Here is a 20,684-nt window from a genome sequence, read left to right on the forward strand (position 1 = left end):
AATATGTGGTATGTAGTTATTAGGGCTGTCAAAGGAACAGTCAGGAAACATTCAAGTTTTAAGATCAGTAGCAGGGAATTTGCACTTTTAATTTTCAACACTTCAGAAATATCCCAAATAGCTTTGTAGCATCACTTTTATAATTAAAAAGACAATTTTTGTGGGGGGAAGGGCATGATTCTAAAACATAAAACATATCATCACTGATCTTTTTTATCTTCTTATAGCTTGAAGGCCTCGAAATGAGGCCAATGCATCCCCTACACACACACACACACACACACCATTGGTCTTGGTCTAATAACCACATCAAAGACTTTGCTGTGCCTGATTCTGACATTTACCTCCTAATAAAAAGAATGCCTCCTGCACTTCCAGAATTCTATACAACACAGACATGAATTTTACAAACTACGAAAATGTATAATAGTTCTGAGAGACAGAACTAAATAGTTAGAGATCCCTTACTTTTTAAATAGCCTTTGCTTTATTAAGTTGCATAAAATATACCATGTAGTGCTCGGTTTGAGGAAATTATGTTGACCATAGTAACATTTGAAGACTATATTTTTAGCTAACTAAAAGTCACTGACATTTATTGAATGTTGAAAATCAGGGATTGGCCAAGCAGATGATAAATGCATGCATTTCCAATGAGAAGAAATCATAAAACCAGAAAGATTGTTGGAATTAATATGTACGGGACAGTGAGCTAATATACATGTGTTACCTTGTCTAACCTCTAGACAACCTAGGAGGCAAACAGTGTTCTCATCTTACAGAGGCAGCAACTGAGACAAGGAGAGATTAAGCAACCTGCTCAGGTAAAAAATTTAAAGCCAAGGCTGTTGGCTTCTGCTGCTGGTCCTGGTGTGTTTGTGCGGTCTACAACACAACTTTTCAAAAACAAAACAAAGACAAACACTGAAGCTGCATGAGGGGATGAAGGGAGTTGTACCAGTCATTCAGCTATGTGGGAAGCTGAGATCAAGAAGAAGACTGATCCAGATGTTAACACACACCCATCACAGTCCAAAGCTCAATGGCTGTATATAGGGTGGGCGCCTTTCATCCTACTTATATTGGAAACATAAATAGGCAGATCATGGTCCAGGCTGGCCTAGGCATACATGTGAAACCCTACCTGAAAAATATCAAGGACACAGTCTGGGAGTTTGGCCTAGTGGTAGAGTGTTGCCTAGCATGCATGAAGACCCGGGTTTGATTTCTTGGAACTACATACATAGAAAAAGCCCAAAGTGGCACTGTGGCTCAAGTGGTAGAGCTGTACCCTTGAGAAAGCCCAAGGAACAGTGTTCAGGCCCTAAGTTCAAGCCCCAGGACTGGCAAAAAACCAAGGGCATAAAGGGCTAATATCTGCTTAGCTAGCAAGCCCAATACCCTGAGTTCAAACCGAAGAATCACCAAATTAATTAATTAATTAATTAATTAAGAAAGAAAGAAAGAAGGGAGAGAAGGAAGGAAGGAGGCAAGAAGGGAGGAAGGGGGAGGGAGGGAAGAAGGGAGGAAGGGGGAGGGAGGGAAAAAGGGAGGGAAGGGGGAATATGTAGGGAGGGGAGGATAGAAGAAAAAGAAAGAGAAGGAAGAAGAAAAGAAAGGAAAGTGAAGAGAATGGAAGGAGGAAAGGGGGAAAGGAAAAAAGAACCAAAACTAAGAAAAGCAGAAAAAAAAAAAAAGTATCAGAGTTGGAAGCACACACTAGACACCATGATTCAGACCCGTTTGGCTTGGCTGATTCCCACAATGCATTCTAGATCCAAACTCCTGCAGATGCCTTACATCTACATTTCTGAAAATTCTGCACATCTGCCTAGATTCAGTCCTGAGTCTGTGTGCCAAATATAGTCCAAAAGCTGGTAGCAGAGCTTTTGGCCTGGAATCTGAGTTATACACACAAGCATGTACTGAGAGACAATAAAATTCTTCCCACTTCTTAATCTAGCCTCATCTTGCTTCTATTCTTACTCAGCATACATCCAAGGATCTCCGCTACAGCTGAGTAAAAGAATCATCTAGGAACAATAAATCATAGCCATGCCTGGGTGGCACCTCAGACAAAGAAAGTAAGGGTTTCAGGCAGAAGTGCCTGCTCATCAGTATTTTCAAACACTGCAATTGTAAGGTGCAGTCTAAGTGGTGGGTTCCCTGCAGAGGTTTCAGCTATGGATTTAGGAGTCATTTCGGAAAAGAACTGTGCAAGGCAAGCTTCAGTCATATTGGGTGCCATGGCCAGAATGGAAAGCTTTATACAATTTAAAGCTAAAATAAATATTTCTATGACCATAAACAGAGTATCTTAATCCATTTTAAAGAATAAAATGTTTCTCTCAAAAATATCCCTTAAGGAGGCCGGGAGTTTGGCCTAGTGGTAGAGTGTTTGCCTAGCATGTACAAAGATCCTGGTTCGATTCCTTGGTACCACATATATAGAAAAAAGCCAGAAGTGGTGTAGTAGTTCAAGTGGTAGAGCTCTAGCCTTGAGAAAGTCCAAGGACAGTGCTCAGGCCCTGAGCTCAAACCCAGGATTGGCAAAAAAGTAAATAAATAAACAAATATATATATATGTATAAATGTATATATATATATATATATATCTTAAGCCAGATGCTGGTGGCTCATGCCAATAATGCTAGCTACTCAGGAGGCTCAGATCTGAGGATGGTGATTCAAAGCCAGCCCAAGTGGAAAAGCCCATGAGATATCTCCAATTAGCTACCCAAACCCTGGAAGTAGCTCTGGAGCTCAAGTAGTAGGGCACTAGCCATGAGACACAAAAGGTCAAGGACAGGCCCCAGGCCCAGAGTTCAAGCCACAGGACTGGCCAAAAAAAAAAAAGCTGGAAAGGGATGCCTAGAGGCTCATAGATGGCTAAGAACTATGTGTTGGTCATCTACTTGATCCTAGGCTGGATCAGGGGGCTTTGGCCTCTCTGAAACACCACTGACATCTCAAAGGGTGAACAAGAAACAGTTTCTAGCAGCTGACCTTCCATGGTCCCCAGGTGGGGAGGAGACAACTTCTGTCCCCTCATTAGAGCTCCAGTATTGTCCCATTCCTACAAGAATGAAGGTACCTGCTGCCCAGCCTGGTTTTATCTGCTTCCAAATGCATTTTGTGTCTTTACTTCTGCCAAAAATAAAAATTAAAACACACACACACACACACACACACACACACACACACACACACATCTACACACACCATCATCACCACCACCACCACCACCATCATCATCATCATCACACATACAGAGGAGGGCAAGATCCACCTAGAAGTTTAAACTGGTAAAGACAGAGCAGAGAGGAAGAGGTTTGGCTGGTTGCTGAAAGTAAGAGTTGGGAGACCACTTCCAGATCTTTCCTGGGACTGATATATCCTTTTCGAGATCTTTGCTTGCTAAGTAGACCACAGGAAAACAAGCTGAGGAGAAATGATTGAAGCATGCCCATCCTCTCCCTCCAAAGTCCCTGTTCATACTTGTAAATAACCATTTCCACCAAACCTTGCCTCAGAGCATCTCAGGTCAGTCTCGCTACAGTGCGCTCCAGAAACCAGAAGTCCATGCCTGCTCCCCCAACACTGTTCTCCTCAATCATACCCAACTTCAAGATGAATCAAACAGTACTTAGAATGGTACATGGGCCCTGGTGAGCAGAAAGCACACTGGCTATTTGTTAGCCACATGATGAAACAGATCTGAAGATAGAATGTCCTTCACAGAATCACACCTCACCACCTGGACTGTTATCTAGGAGACTCAATCTGCATGAGAGAGTCGCTGCTCAATATACACGTCCACCCACAGCCATCTATAGCCTGTGACACCATCCATCCCCCCAGAAGCCAAGCCCTTTGGGAAGTTCTCTGTAAGGTTCAACCATCATACTACTCCTGTTTCATTCTCCTGGCTTCTCAGTACATGAGAAATCTATATGTTCTTTTTCATGTTTCTCTCTTGACAATTTGTGGCTACAACTTAAAATTTTTTTAACTAAAGAATTTATTAACATTGATTTTTACATCATATTTCAAATGACGTATTTAACAAGCAAGTATTCAAGAAGGGAATCTCTGTATACAATCACTGGCACTTAGATTTTAGAACATAATTAAAATTAGGCTGAGGGCTTGTATGTCATACATACATATTAAACTATGTAATAAAACATTATGTCTACAGGGTCATAGATTTTTATGTCTATGTAGAACAAATTAAAAAATTTTAAACTTCTTTGTAAGTAGACAAGGTCCATGATATTCTTCCTGCTTCAGTGTACGTTTGCATTTCTTGAAACAAGAAAATATTAATAATACAATTGGTTTCTTATTAATAGGACAACTAAAATAAGATCCTATAAAGCCTTCCCAATCTGACCTTAACTTCCTGGAGCCCAATATCTTTTCCTTTAAGACAATGAGCTCTGTAGGGCTGGTTCACTGAGTTCTGGGTTCTCATGGCAAGGTGCATCCACCTTGACTTTCTGGAGGTGCTAGGCCAAAGAAGCACTCCTCCCTAAGTGACCAGGAAGGGAGGACTACTGGGTATAGCCAGAAAAGCTCTTGGAATCCCTCCTCTTCACTCTCCTGTGTGCAGGACCCCAAATGCTCAGACTTCCTTTTGCTCCTGGGCCTGTCACCAGGACACTGAGAATATCTCATTCATCCCTGGACCTGGCTGGCTTTTTCTTGACTATAGAATCTACTCAGGTTGTCTCTTTACTGTGTGGATTGTTTCCTTTGCTGTTCAGAAGCTATTTCATTTTTAGGTTTATGTCATTCAGTTTTTCAATTGTTGGAACTCTTTAAATAGCCACGTTCTCCAAGAATATGGGCTCTTAGGAGAGAATTCTAAATAAGCTCTATCAGAGGCTTATTTGTTATGGTGTCATGGTGATGATAATGACAATCTAAGTACTTTTATGGTTAGGCTCTTAAACGTCTCCCAAAGGGGCTACAGGCTATGGTCATGAGCGTGAGGTGCTATTGAGAGGTGATGGAAGATTATAAAGGCATGGAGCCTCGTGGGAGGCAAAAGTAGAGAAAGAAATAGAGGTCCCAAAGCCTATATCATGACATATTTTTCCTTTACCTTCCTTTTTTTCCCCAGTCCTAGGGCTTGAACTCAGGGCCTAAACAGTGTCCTTGGGCATTCCTCAAGGATAATGCTCTAACACTTGACCATAGCAGCACTTCTGGCTTTTTCTATGTATGTGTTACCAAGGAATCAAATCCAGGTCTTTGTGCATGCTAGGCAAGCACCCTACCACTAGGCCACTCTCTCAGCCCCTATCTTCCCCTTTTCAAATAAACATATATACAATATACCAGGTACCACATTCAGATACAGTAACAACATGAGATACTAAAAGAAATAAGGTGGACAATGCAATCTTAATGGTGACTGACCTCTTTGGAGACTTGGAAATATTCCGAAGCTAGATTGTACTATGAGTGTCTTAGGAGGTGGTAGGCACTGCGCTCGGTAAACACTTGATGACTGACCAAATGAAAGGCCATTCTTGGGCCCGGGAGTTTGGCCTAGCGGTTAAAGTGCTTGACTAGCATGCACAAAGACCCGGGTTCGATTCCTCGGTATCCCACATACACAACCAAGCCGGAAGTGGCAGAGACGAGACACAACCAAACCGGAAAAGTGGCAGAGACAAGACTGCGACGGCGACAGAGAGCGAAAGAAGCGAGCTGAGCTGAAGTGAACAGAGCCCAACCGAGTGGTGGCCGGAGCGTGCGGGGCCAGAGCGAGCGGGGCCTGAGCTAGAAAGGGGGCCTAGCCGGGCCGGAGCGAGCGGGGCCAGAAAGAGAAAGGGGCCAAAAAAAAAAAAAAAGAAAGGCCATTCTTTCCGTGTGGTAATGCCTGATGAAGCACGAATGTGCCACTGTGCCCAGCTCAGGCTTCCTACTAGATCCTGGGGACAAGCATCACAGCTCTGTGTGAAGCCCCAACATGACTGCAGTGAGGCCACAGTGGGCGTCACGAATTTGACTGGGTGGCATTCTTCACACAAGGAAGCCAGGTCCAAGTCCCCTCCCTGGGGTGGGAACACATGTCTCATCTTGGCTGAGGTTCAAAGACGAGGTCTCACTGCCTTTCCCCACCCAAACCAGGGGCATTAGCACTGGCATTTTAGCTAATTTTGCGTGTGGAAAAAATTAGTTCTGCCTGCCTAGGATTTCATCTCTGTTGACCATGCAATTGCTGTTACTTCCTGACTTTCAAAACAGGGGAATTCAGTTATTAACAAGCCTCCCTATTCTCCTGCCTCAAAGGCTGGCTTTTTTTGCCGGGGGAGGGTAAAATTGGAAGCCTGGTCCAATGTTACAGATTGCTTTGGAAAAATAGTACCTGGAGAGACCCAGATCACACCACAGTTTCTCCTACCAACAACACTGGGCAAAATGCTCCATGTGGAATGAGGCCCACTGTATGCCTCTGACAACAGGATACCATGCCACTGAGAGCTTCTGGAATGATGATACCGAAAGCCATTTTTTGTTTGCTTTTGTCATTTTGAGACAGATTTGGTTGTTCAAGGCCAGCTCGAACTTGTAATTCTTCTGTCTTAACTCCTGACTACTAAAGTGACAGATGGGTGCTGTCATGCCTTGCTAAATACAATTTTTAAAATGTTTCACAAGGTGATCTCAGGAAAGGAACACAAAGGCACAATGCCTATGTGCATCTGATCATATAAAAGACTATTTATGGAAATGAAATCCAGAAATGGGAACAAGAAGTTATACCTCTGTTGCTGTTTTTTATCTTCCTTTTCTTTTTGTCTACTTTATTTGTTTTGGAGAGGATAAATGGGGGGGGGTACAGAAAGGGGGGCAAAGAGTAAAAAAATGCAGAGTGGTATTCATTAGACACTATGTTAAAAATCAACGATAGGCCAGGAGTTTGGCCTAGTGGTAAGAGTGCTTACCTAGCATGCATGAAGATCCGGGTTCGATTCCTTGGTACCATATATGTAGAAAAGCCCAGAAATGGTGCTCTGGCTCAAGTGGTAGAGCTCTAGCCTTGAGAAAGCCCAAGGACAGTGTTCAGGCCCTAGCTCAAGCCCAGGACTGGCAAAAAAAAAAAAAAAAAAAATCAACGATAGCTGGGTGCGGTGGCTCACGCCTGTAATCCTAGCTACTCAGGAGGCTGAGATCTGAGAATAAAGGTTCAAAGCCAGCCCGGGCACAAAAGGATCTGCGACTCTTATCTCCAATTAACCTCTAGAAAATGGAAGTAGAGCTTGGTTCAAGGATAGGGTGGTAGCCTTGAGCTGAAGAACTCAGAGACACCGTCCAGGCCCAGGGGTAGGGTGGTAGCCTTCAGCTGAAGAGCTCAGGGAACAACACCCAAGCTGAGTTCAAGCCTCATGACCCCCCCACACACCAAAAAATCAACTATATATAACTTGTGAGTGGGGATGGGAGGGAAAAACTGGGAGAGAGTGAGGGAAGGGGTGACACTGGATGTAAAGAAATGTACACTCTACCTGACTTATGTAATTATAATCCCTCCTGTATTACCCTTAATAGAATCATTTTAATTTTTTTAAGTTTCACAAGATGTTTATCAGATCAGTATTTCTGAGATTCTTTCCCTCAATATCAAAAGAAAAAAAAAATGGTCTCCCACTTAATGATCACAAAACACCTCAGGCCTCCATCACTCCCAGGGCTCAATACAGATGCCATAGGAAGCTGGGCAGGACTAGAAGTAGTGCCTGAAGAGGCTGAGGGACCTGTGGCCTAACACCGGATGTTAGTGTGCAGAGGGAATGCCTGCTCAGGGGAACACACACTTCTCCACAGTTGCCTGGAGCTTCTAAGGAAGTCAAACAAACTCCCAAGGAGCAAGGCAAACAGGCCCATGCACTCCTCCTGTCTGTCTGTTTAGGAATAGGACAGGAAGGTCTACAGCTGATACTTCCAGATGTGGAACTCAAACACAGGCAGCTCCTGACAGTTTACCAGCTGGAATGAAACTCCAGTAGCACCAGGGCCAGACAAGTTCAAGGGAAGACGATAAAGAAGCAACTCTGCAGGTCTAGGGGGTGGCTGTGGTCAGTGAGGCTCAGCACAGGGCTTTGAACTCCTCTTTTTCTTGTTCCTTGCTCCCCAGTCATACTATGTGTATGAGAAGGGTGGGAATGAAAGCCATGTTTATGGGGAAGGAAGGGAGAAATGAGTAAGTGGAACTATTATATTGTGCCATCTTCTCTAATGGCAAGTGTATAACACCATGCATTTGTCAGCCCCCAGAAAATGTGAACTCAGGGCAATGAACGGGCAAAGTGTTGTACCACTTAAGCTATACCTCCAGTCCTGATGCTTTTAGTTGTTTGTTTCTTTGTTTTTCATGTTAACTTTGTCTTGGCCTGCTTGGACAGTGATCCTCCTACTTCTGCCTGCTGAGTAGCTGGAATTACAGGGGTGTACCATCTTTCCAACAAAAACACAGCTACAAAGACATGATCTGTCTCTGTGTGTGTCATGCCCAGACTCTCCTTCTTCACTTGTGGCAAATGAGCACAAGCTTTTGAGGTGAGGAGGAACATTTCAACCCACAGTGTCCCTGGGTGCCATCTCAATGTGTACTCATGTCAAGGTACTCCAGAAGGCGGTTTTAGAAGACAAGGAATCAAAGTACCACATAATTCCATGACTTTCCTTCCATTATGTCCCCAGTCACATCTTGATATTCAAATCCAGGAATCCCACATCCCTCCACACTTAGCACATCTTGTCTTCGAGTTGTTGTTTGCTTCTCTTTTTTTGGGGGGGGGGGGAGTTGATGGTGCTTTTTTTTATGTTTGCTGAACTAAATAAAACAGGGAACAGGGTAACGGGCATGTCTGTCGAATTCTTTCTGCTGTTTGCCTGGAAGGTAACATCTTCTGTCAGTTACCTGTCTGTCAAAACTATGACTTCCTTCCACAGGGTGTTTTTGGTATAAGCTGCCACTTCTCCTGACCAGTAAAAGTGTCTGCTTCTCCCCACCTTGCACCACCAAGGTACAGAGAACCTGCCTGATCAGACTTGCAGCGATCCTGGGCACAAACAGATCCATTCAGCAGCATTTAGAGGGAGCAAGGAATCAGGACAACCTAATTAGACAATGTGGAGGAGGGAAAGGCAAAATATGGAGGCATGTTCTAGGAAGTTAAAAATCAAAAAATTCCAGCTGTGACTTTTACCACTGCCTACAAAGTCCAACACCACTCAGCCTGGCTTCCCTTGGACCTGGATTCTAGTGAACCTAGCTAACCCTTCCAGTTAGAGTAGTCCCAGTTTTGTTGGGTTTGTTTGTTTGTTTTTTTTACCCCTGTCATTTAAGGCAAGTCTCCTAAATGGCCCCACCTACCTCTGACTTGTAGTCAATTGAAAAGAAAACAGTTTTCCCAAGTGAAGGGACTCTGCTTTGGGGGACAGCTTGTCTGAATTTCTGTTTGTTTATTTCCCGCAGAACTATAGTGTACGAGTCAGCAGGCTTGCAATAAAGTCTTGGCTCTGCCTTAAACCAGCTGTGAGACCATACCAAAGCATTATAACCATTTAAGCTTCAGCTCCCTAATCTGTAAAACAAGATAGCTCCCATCTTCTTTCTGGACTGTTAGGGGAGGCAGGGATAATCCCTGTAGCACTTCAGTACCACTAATTGTACTTCATGAATTGGCAGCTGTCACTCTCCATCTCAGGAAGCCAGCAGCATAGCCTTCTTGGCACTGAGATGAACCGATGCTCCTGGTCCCTGGCTGATTTCCTGAGCAGTGGGGCGGGAGCTGGGGGGGGGGGGTGATGCCTCTCTATTTGACAAGTGAGAATGACAATCCTCTCCCGCCCCCAGATGAATGGTTCCTGCCATCCTCTGTGAGAGAGCCTTGCCACCACCATAACAGGTTAAATCTGTCAAATCAGGGAAGGGGACTTTAACTCCATCACAAACAATATCAACCTGTTCCATTCTTTTCACTCACACTCTTGGCCTGAGTGCCAGTGACCAGAGGAATTCCTCCCTGACGTGAGATCTACCTATGGAAAGCCACCTTGTTGTCCTCCTTTGCAGAGGAGAGCTAAGCTCGGGCAGCCCCTTCTTTCATTGTCAAAGACCACCCACTGGAAACTCCCTGGCAAAGTGCCACAGGCCAGGCAGGCTGGAAAGCCAAGCCTCTTTCCCAGCCTCCATCTTGGCCACTGAAGCGGGCATAAGGGAAAGCTCCTGACTGTGAGGCTGTCACCTGGGACAGACTTGATCTTCCCCAATGGCAGACCACCACAGTGTCAAGGCAGAGCTGCAGGTGACTGTTTCAGAGGTCTGAACATCAGACAGTCCACTCCAATCTGACTCCTGTCGTCTGTACAGCAGATTAGCATACAACTCATTCACTACAAAACTTCTACGCATAATGAGAGGTGAGCAGCCCGTGCAATCCTATGAGTTTATGTATTCTCACTTGCACAAGAAGGCAAAGTGCCGGCCGCTGCATCATTAAATCTCCCTAAGGTAGGCAAGGCTATGGTTGCAGGCAGAGGAACCTAAACCCACTGAAGGTGATAATAAAGGAGACTAGACTGTAAACAGCAAGACAGTCAAGTGGGAGAGCTGATTTGTGAAACAATTATGGATAGCTTCTGCTTTCACAGAAAACCAATAAATCCAGCACCTCCCAATTTTCTTCTTCAATTAACTATGACCCATACCTAATAAACCTGTTGGGGTTGTAATGTTAGGTAAGTACAGACTAGTAAGGGCACTTGGCTTAGTTGAATTTGGAAAAATACTGGCAGAGTCAGGAGAGGTGGAGGAGGGGCTCTCTTCAAGAATTTCCATGTCTAGTCCCAGCTCAGTGGAGGGAGTCACCACCAGTACATAGACTCCCCTCCCCTACCTGTGCCTGCCACCCTTGTACTGCTTAGCTCTCAGAGCCTGGGAGGCTTCTAAGCAACTGGAAAGCACAATGATTGTTACATACATGAAATAAAATTCCGCTCACCTGCTACTCTGAGAATGAACTCAGAATCAGCAAACCTAACTGCAAAAAGTGAAGCAAAGGGAAAATGCAATTGAAATGCAAAAAGCTAAATACTAGCCTGTGCTTTTAGAATTCTTAAGTAACCTCTATATAGATGAAGAAGAAAGAAAGAAAGAAAGAAAGAAAGAAAGAAAGAAAGATAGAAAGAAAGAAAGATTGTCCATTTTTCCTTTCTTTCCACTCCCTAAGCTATTTAGTAACTGGCTTTGGAAGTATCCAACACCCAGATTTCTGATATACTATATTCAATTCAGAGATTCTAGGCCTTACATTTTTCTAAAACTTAAAAAACAAAACAACAACAACAATAAAAAAAAAAAACCAAAACAATCACCACAAAAAATACCCTGCTGGGAACTGGTGGTTCATGCCTGTAATCCTAGCTTCTCAGAACACATAGATCTGAAGACAGCCCAGGCATCTCCAGAAGTGGAGCCTGGCTCAAGGGGTAGATCATTAGCTTTGAGGGAAAAGAAAAAAAAGCTCAGTGTCAGCACTCAGGCCTGGCATTCAAGCCCCAGTATGGAATAAAATAAACAAACAAAAAAACACTCAACTTGAAATCTCATGACTCCAATTCACGTAAGCTTATTGTCCACGAGGAAAACCAGTTTTCAAGGGTTAGGGCTGGCAGTGAATAACTTATATTGGCAGAGGTAGAAGAACATTCAGTTGGTTGCCAGTGGTTCACATTTGTAATCATAGCTACTCAGAAAGTTGAGATCTCTCTGAGGATCGAGGTTTGAAGCCAGCTTCTCCAATTAACTATCAAAAAGCTAGAAGTGCAAAAGGAAGATATTCTTAGCAGAGGAATACAAAGGATCGATGCTTACGTGCCTCTGATCTTATAAAATGATATTTATTGAAATGAACTCCAGGAAATGGAAACAAGAGGTTTTGTCTGTGTTGCTGTTTTTGTTTTCTTTTCATCTTGCTTGCTCATCTTTTTTGTCTTTGGAAGGCAGGGCACAGAAATGGAGGGACAAAGAGTGAACAAATGCAGCAGTGATACTAGATACTATGTTGAAAATGAACCACACAACTTGTGAGTGGGGATGTAGGGAAAAAGTGGGACTACGGGAAGGGATGATAGTGTCCAAAAAGAAATTTACTCATAACCTGACCTATGTAACTATAATCCTTCTGTACATCATCTTTATAATAACAGTAAAAAACAAAACAAAACAAAAAACATAAAAAGCTGGATCGAGAGTTTGGCTTAGCGCTTGCCTAGCATGCACGAAGACCTGGGTTTGATTCCACCATATACACAGAAATAGCAGAAGTGGTGCTGTGGCTCATGTGGTAAAGTTCTACCCTTGAGAAAGTCCAAGGACAGTGCACAGGCCCTCAGTTCAAGCCCCAGAACCGGCAATAAAGATAATTAAAAAGCTAAAAGTGGAGCTATGGCTCAAGTGGAAGAGTGCCAGCCCTGAGTGAAAAGGCTGACAGTGCTCAGGATTGAGTGCAAGTTCCAGCAATGGTGAGTACACACACACACACACACACACACACACACACACACACATCAAAAACAAACAACCATTCAGCACTGCTGGTCCTGTCTCTGCCTGATGTTTTCATTTCCCCTCTCTCAAGAGGCCTGTCTTTGCTTGGGTTGGTTCTTTTGTATTGTTTAGTTTGTAGTGTTGTTTAGTTTGGTTGGTTGGTTGGACTTACGCAGTGTTTAATTGTTTTGTTTTTCGGGAGGGGGGGGTGTTTGGATTTTTTTTTTAAGATATTGGGATTTGAACTCAGGGTCTCGTACTTGCTAAGTAGGTACTCTACCACTCTTCCAGCCCAAGAAGCCTTTGCTCATTGATCCACTGCAAGCACTTTTTACACCAGAGTTGGAATAGCCCTGCTCTTCATTTCCCTTCCCAGCAGTGAGGGGATCCTGGATTCCAGGAGTCCTGGGCTTGATCCCTGCCAACCCATACAAGGATGCCAGGTGTTCAGCAACATACTCAGGAAAAGCCTGCTGGAAGGATGAAGAGGCCAACCTACATACGCCGCATTGCCCACATCTTTCTTATCCAACATTGTCAAACTCATTTTGGAGAAGAATAACATACTTTCCACTGCTCAGCTCCTTTTGGGTTATTTTTCTTTAGTCCTCCTTAGCCTTCCCACATTCTGCCCTTTCCTGTTATTTTCTCAACATTTTCCCTGGCAACCGAATTCAGTTGACTACGTATTATTGGCTATGGTCTTTCTGCTATGATTTCCTCTTACTGTCCAATAATCCTGTCTCAAACATCAAAGGCCCTCTTTGAAGATAAGGCCAAATGCACCATTAGGAAAAGAGAAATGATTTCCTTGCTTAGTTCAGAATAGGTTAAGAGGCAGAAGCCCAGTACATCAGACCAAAGTCATTCTCTCTAATTCCACTGACAGAGACAGAAACATTCGTCCTTTCCTCATCCAGAGCTAAGCAGACTTTTCCACAACAAGCTTAGATTCCAAATGTCTTTGTTAATGCCTGTATCCAACTTGGAGGACTTGGTTGGTTTCATGGCTAGGGGTTACAATGGCCACCATAGGCTTTGACTAAAAGAGAACCCAAGCCAGGAGAAGCAAGCTGAAGACCAGTCCACTCACGTCTAAACTCTTAATACTAAAGGATCAGAAATGCTTGTGCTTAAGTAGTATCACCAAGCACAAAACCCAGCAGACTCAAGAGTTCAGAGATACCAAAGTGAGAGCAGAAAAACCTCAGCTATGTCTTCTACTTCTCTGCCACCCTCAGATGGTATGAAAGTCATGGATTCCAGGAGGCCTGTTTCAGGGCTGTGGAGGAAGAACTGTTTCATGTTTTGCACAAACAAATAGAATTCTAAAGTATTTGTTTTTATAAAGTATTAGGATAAACACAGCAACCCTGAGGAATCCATTTTTATGAATAAGAAAACAGAATTAAAAAATTTTAAGATCTTAGGTCTCTAAATGTCCAGTTACTTCTGGGTCTTTGCCAGAACTGAAATGAACAATGAATTACGAGCAATGATTACGTTTTCCAAAATGATTACCATGGCATCCAGCTGTGAATATTCACCAACATTCACCAAATATTTCTTTAAAGTGTATTCTAAGCAGGCATCAACATAAAGATGGGCTTTCAGGGGAGGTGTCTGAGGTGATGAGGCAGAAGAAAAATAATGAACTGGCAAAAACCAAGGGCCAGTGGAACTATATGGGTCAGGCTAGTTAGAAGATTCCAATAGAGGTTGTATTATCATGAAGTGAGATGGAGCCACACAGAAGTCTGGATGGTGTGTGTGTGTGTGTGTGTGTGTGTGTGTGTGTGTGTGTGTGTGCCTGCACAAGCATGCCAATCCTGGGCCTTGGACTCAAGACCGGGGCTAGTGCTATATCATTTGTGCCTTAGTTCTACTTGTGGCTTTTTTAGTGATTAACTGGAAAAGATAAAATACTCACTGGTTTTCCTCTGGTCTTCCTGTCTGAGCTGGCTTGAAATAGTGGTCCTCAGATCTCAGCCTCCTGAGTAGCTAAGATTACAGGTGTGAGCTACTAGCTCCTGGAAGAAGTTTGAACTTTAAGGCTGCGTGTGACATGATTATAGGGGTGGTCTGTGTGACAGATCCATGGGGCGATGGTGAATAGTGGGGGTCAGCCATGTGTCAGCAGCATTTGTCAGGGGCATCACTAAGCATGTGGAGGTGATGGACTAACAAAAGGAAGACAGGAAGGACCAGGAAAGCCCAAGAAAGGCGGAGCAGAGTCACGGAGTTGTAGGAAGAGATGAGTGCAGAGGTTTAAAGCAATAGAATTACATTCAGAGGCAGAGTTAGAGCTCCAACCTCAGCAGTACCTCAGAGGGATCCAGAAAACCTTCCTTCTTCTATCCTCCCTCCCTTTCTCTCTCCATGGCCAACTTGGAGGGCTCCAAAGAGGTACAATTCTCCCCCAGGTAGATTTCTAAACAGAGAGGGAGGGGGGGAGGGAGAGAGGGAGGGGGGAGGGAGGGGAGGAAGGAGGGAGAGAGGGAGAGAGAGAGAGACAAAGACAGAGAGGGGGGGGGAATCCTCTTTCCTACTACTCTCCAGCCACAAATATTCAAGCTCAAAAGTCATGAGTTGTAGGATACTTGTAGTTCACACCTGTAAGCCTAGCTACTCAGAAGGCTGAGATATGAGAATCATGGTTCAAAGCCAGCCTGAGTAGGTAAGTCTGTGAGACTCTTATCTCCAATTAACAGGCAAAAAAAAAAGTCAGAAGTAGAGGTGTGTGGCTCAAGTGGTAGAGTGCCAGCCTCTAGCAAAAAAGTTATGGGAGAGAGCACTCAGCCCTGAGTACAAGCCCCATATAAACAAAGAAAGAAAGAGGTGGGGGAGGGAGGGAGGAAAAGAAAAGAAAAGAAAAGAAAATATTGAGTGCTATGGTTCTATGTGGGATCACGCTTTAGATTTACTTTGTTGCCATCCACACTAACAGCAAAGTCACTGGACAGATAATATATGCTGTTTTTTGGACAAAATACAGATACTTCAGGGATGACTAATGACAAAGGGTCTACACTCTCATCACAACTGTATAAAAAGTATGTCTGGAAGGAAGAACAAAAGCAAATCATGTGATAGGATGGGACTGTAGGTAATTTCAAAAACATTTCTTTCATCAGTAGTCAATATTTGTGAAACAAATAAAAATTGAAGGCAAACCACTGACTGAGGAAAACACTCTCTTGGGACAAGGGGGGGTCCCAGCCTGTTGTCTAATTCACCATTAAATGTTTACTGAATTGAAGCATGGAGATGACAAGAAGTTACACATGGCTGGACACTCATGTCAAGTTTATAATTCTAGCTACTCAGGAGGCTGAGATTTGAAGATCTCAAAAGTTCAAAGCCAGCCTGGGGCTGTGACTCTTACTTCCAATGAACCAACAAAAAAGTCAGAAGTAGAGCTGTGGCTCAAGTGGTGGAGTACCAACCTTGAGCTAAAAGGTTAAGGGACAGGGCCTAGGCCTTGAGTTCAAGCTCTAGTACTGGCATGCACACATACACATACACACAAAGAAGTTCTTATGTTATACATAAAGAAGTTCATACATGAAAGTAAACAGATCTTTCGAACTGGAACATAGCACTATTTTTTCCATTTCCATTCGTGTTGCAGATAGTAAAGGATGCAGAATTTAAAGGAAAGTAACCAGACTTCTTGTAACCTCTTTGGGTGCCTGGTTAGTATTTATTTATTCAGAAGCCCAAAGGGTAATTACTGTCCAGCAATTGTCTTAAGGCACTTGGTTCTTCAGTTGTGATTTGAAAAGCACAGAGACACACATCCTCAATTCCTTAAGTCTATCAGTGACAGCTGATACACTGACTCCCCAGGGCCCTTGGACTGTATGGTCCCTAGGCTCGCTTTCTGCCCTCTCTCTTTTTAAACCCTGGGAGTCTATAGGGAAGTCAACGAAATTATTTCATGAATAAAATCTCCTATTCACCTTAGGCCATGGAAACCATAAACCAGTAGTTGAAAAGGACCAAGAGCTCATACACTTGCAAAAGCACTTCAAAGAAAATTAAATCTCTGGACTCATTTGGGAACTAGAAGAACAGAAATCACGCTGCTTGTCATGAGTTGGCCAACCAGTTAGTAGCACCCACTGTCTTATGTAGTGGTAGTGGAAGATGAACCATGTAGACTCCAACTCCTTTCCTAGTGGCTATGGCTTGGGCAAGTTCACCTGAGTGAACTTGTTCTGTAATGTTGCTCTTATGAGCATCTTGAAAGACAATAAAAGGGGCAGTGTCAGAGGCTTCAATCCTCACAGCCTCTAGCATCCTGAAGGGCCAAATTCTCAGTAATGAATTTGCGTGGGGCAGGCAGTATCAACAGCACCAGAAGGCCACTGAGACTTCCTTGATATTTTTTTTTAAAAAACCTCTTTGCATAAATTCACTCTGGAGACTCATCCAGCAAGAAAATCATCACCCCCGCCAGCCTCTGTCCTGCTGATCCCAAGATGCTTCAGGATTGCCATGGGGACCTTTTGGATCACAACTGTGAGACTGTTAAAAAGTGCTAATTATCAGACCTCAGAAACACTCCTGAGAAACCTGTTACACACCTCAAAATGGGCAAGGTCTCGCCTCAGAGTCACTTTAAGTTCAGGAAACAGGTCATCCAGATAGACTTGCATCCAAGGCCCCATGCCAGCCCCCAGGGCTGTGTTTTAATATTTTCTGTGTTATTCTTGAGAAAATGAAGATAGATTTATTGGCTGTAACCAGAGGCACACACACACACACACACACACACACACACACACACACACACACACACACACACAAAACAGCAGAGACCTGGGGCTGCCTGCTTAGGACCTGCCAGTGGAATAAATCAGGAATGTCTACATATTCAAGAATTTTTTTTTCACAAACTACATGCATTATAAATGGACTCTGCTTGCAAAGTTCTAGATAACAATGAGCTGGGCCACAAATGCGTGCCTGCACAGGACATTTGGGGGGGTGCCCCTGGCCTGAAACCAAAATAGACGTTTAACTTAGTCCACTCAGAGGTAACTCTGGGTCAAAAACTTTTGGGAACTCATTTTGGGCTTGCAGTGAAGGGAGGGGGGAGTGTTGAACAAAACACCCACCACACCCAGAAAGTGCCTGTTTGGGATTGCTTAGTGTGCGGTTTGAAACGTATTCTTAGCTCTAACTGCCACATCTCTTCAGGAGCACAACTCATTCCAAGGGACAGTGCTTCTACCATCCCATCCCAAAACACAAGTGAACCAAACCCACTCCAGGGCACCTCGGGGAGCCCTGCGGTCAGCCTGCCTCCCTGCCCCCACTCAAATGGACCTTTTCACCGGAAAAAGCCTACTCGCAGAGCACCTGAAAGGCAAGTTTTAACCCTTTCAGACCTTCCTGGCACCCTCGGTTTCCCTAAAACCCTTTCCCCACTTGTCACCAAGAGTCATTGAGATTCAGTTCCCCACTTTCTCACAGTAACAGAAATGAAAACCTTAAGAGTACAAGGTTGGAGGACGTTGTGGGAACACACACACACACACACGCACGCACGCACGCACACACACACACACACACTTCCTCCAGCCCACTGCAGCAACCTCTGCTCACCAACCCCCTAGGTCACCACCTCAACCCCTCATCCAGTCCTTCCAGCCAAGGCTGCTTTGCTCTTCTGAAGCAGTTTTGCTCCTGATCTGTCCTTTAAAACCCCAATGATGATAACTAACCTCACCCCCAAAAGAGGCGAAAGTGGAGAGCCCAGCGTGCCGGGCATCTGCCTGTGTGCGGCAGCTTCTCCCCCACCCCCAGGCCTGGCTGGGGAGCCCCCCCCCACCCCGGGGGCGCTGGTGTCAGCCTCCCAAGTTGGGGAAACTACCCCGGGTCCCGGAAGCGGCTTCCAGGAACCCCCGGGGCCCGAAACCACGACGACCCAGCCGGGCGGTCGGAAGCCAGACAGGGATTGAGACGCGGCGCCCCTGCGCCCGGCGGGCAGGCGGGCGGCGGCAGCCCCGGGGATTCTCGGCGGCGATGGCCGGGCTTCCGCGGCCCCGGCTCCCACTCCAGCCGGAGCCGCGGAGCGTCGGAGCGGGCTCCGCCACCGCGCGTCCCCCCGCCGCCCGCGCGCCCGCCTCCCGCCCCTTCCCCTCCCCAGACCAACAGATAAACACAACTTTTTATGACAAGGAAACAAACTTCCGCGACGTGACTCACCTCTGGTGCTGCCGGCGCCCGGGAAGGGTGAGCTGGGGCCGGGTGTTGCGGGGGGGGAGGACCAGCGTGGCCACGGATGCCCCGCGGCGGCACGGACACACGCCCCGCGCGGGGACTCGCGAGGACACACCACCCCGGGGGCGGGCGCCCGCCGCGGGAGCAACAAAGGAGCCCTGGGCGGAGGACACGCTGCGGGCCGGGCCGGCGGGCGGGCGGGAGTGTGGATCCCGGGGACTGTGCGTGCGTGCGCGGGGCGCGCGCGGCTCGGGACACCGGCCGAGCCCGGGGCTCAGGGACCCCGGGGCAGGCAGCGGGGGACGCGGCGGCGGCGGCGGCGGCAGCAGGAGCACCAGGCAGGGGACGCCGCGCCCAGCGCAGCCGATCCCTCCATAGGGAAGAAGCTTTTTTGGATGAGTGAACTCGCCAACAATTCCTTCTTTTGCTTCTCCTGCTTTAGGAGCCTCCCCTGACCGCGCGCCGCGGGGAGGCGGAGGGCGGGGAGGAGGGGGAGGAGCGAAGAAAAAGTCCTGGGAAGGAATCGGGGGCGGGGGGAAGACGAGGAGAATTAGAAAACCCACATAACCCCCCCCCCACACACACACACACTCTAGATTTATTTCCCCCCTGAACACCCGCTCTCCGCGGCGCGCCAGACTCGCGCCGGCCTCCAGCTTGTTTCCCCCCCTCACTTTCCCAAGTCCGGTGCCTTCCTCCCAGCCCCGGGGCTTCTCCGACCCCCCTGACTCCGCTTCACCTCGGAGCTGTCCTCCAGCCCGGCCGACGCGCCCGGGCGCTCCGATGACCCCGGGGTCTTCTCCCCAACCCTGGGCCGGCGGCTTCGCCTTATAAGGTCTCTCCTTCATTCTGAAAACCACTGGATACATCCATAAGAGTGAACTCACTGTTATTAAACGTGCAACGAGCGGGGCCGGGGAGTGGGGGTTGGGGGGGGCAGCTGAGGAAACCAGAAGGGAAATGATCTCTGAGAAGCCCGAGAGAGAGAGAGAGAGAGAGAGAGAGAGAGAGAGAAGAGAGAGAGAGAGAGAGAGAGAGAGAGAGAGAGAGAGAGAGAGAGAGAGAGAGAGAGAGAGAGAGAGAGAGGACAGTACTGGCACTTGAACTCAGGGCCTGGGTGTTGTCCCTTTAGCTTTTTCTTTGATCAAGCCTGGTGCTCTGCCACATGATCCACAGCTCCACTTCTAGCTTTGTGGGTGGTTAATTGGCGATAAGTGCCTCGTGGACTTTTCTGCCTAGGCTGTTTTCAAGCCACACTCCCTAGATCTCAACCTCCTGAGTAATTAGCATGACAGGAGCCAGCCACCAGCATGCTTAGCTAAGGTCACGTTCTCAAAACCACTTTCCCCAAATGTTGCCAAGTCAAGTGTTGTGTTGGTGACAAGTTGGGTGTCCTTAGGGATGAAACAGATTGGGAATGGTCATTATCCAAGACCCGAAAGAGGGAAGCCATTTATTCAAAGGGAACATGCCAAGATGGAGAGGAGACTGGCTCTGGAGTCCTATGTCAGGTTACCGAAAGGTAGGACACTGGGAATCAGACTGTGACTCTGAAAACGTCTCTGAACCTTTCTGAGCTATGGTTTTATTTTTTTCTATTGTTTTGGTTACCATGAGCAAGAATACAGTTTATACCAAATCTGTGTTTCAAATCAAATCTAAACCAAAAGATGTCTTGGAAGATAACACCAGTGTATCCTACTCCATATTTTTGGCACTACTTATTCTTCCTGTTTTTGTTAAGTCAAGCTAGTTTCTGTGTCAGTTTAATCTAGTATTTTTTGACTCTGTGGGTCTGGGTTGTTAGGTATGTACCTGGGGGCAAAACAGATGAGAAAGTAGACAATCCTTGTTCAAGAAGAAAAGAAAAAAGGCTTTGATT

At 45.8% G+C, this 20,684-nt stretch overlaps 1 protein-coding gene across 1 annotated transcript in view; it reads right to left on the reverse strand.

Moving 5' to 3' along the window:
* Boc (BOC cell adhesion associated, oncogene regulated) overlaps positions 1-19,217 on the reverse strand; it is a 76,653-nt gene extending 57,436 nt beyond the window's left edge. The window contains 1 exon segment of the mRNA XM_090346462.1: positions 18,788-19,217. The gene's annotated coding sequence lies outside the window, so the exon portion shown is untranslated.
* Positions 19,218-20,684: the final 1,467 nt, after the last annotated feature.

This window comes from Megascapheus bottae, chromosome 1 (assembly GCF_031878675.1).
Source record: "Megascapheus bottae isolate mThoBot1 chromosome 1, mThoBot2.hap1, whole genome shotgun sequence".
NCBI classification, from domain to species: Eukaryota; Metazoa; Chordata; class Mammalia; order Rodentia; family Geomyidae; genus Megascapheus; species Megascapheus bottae.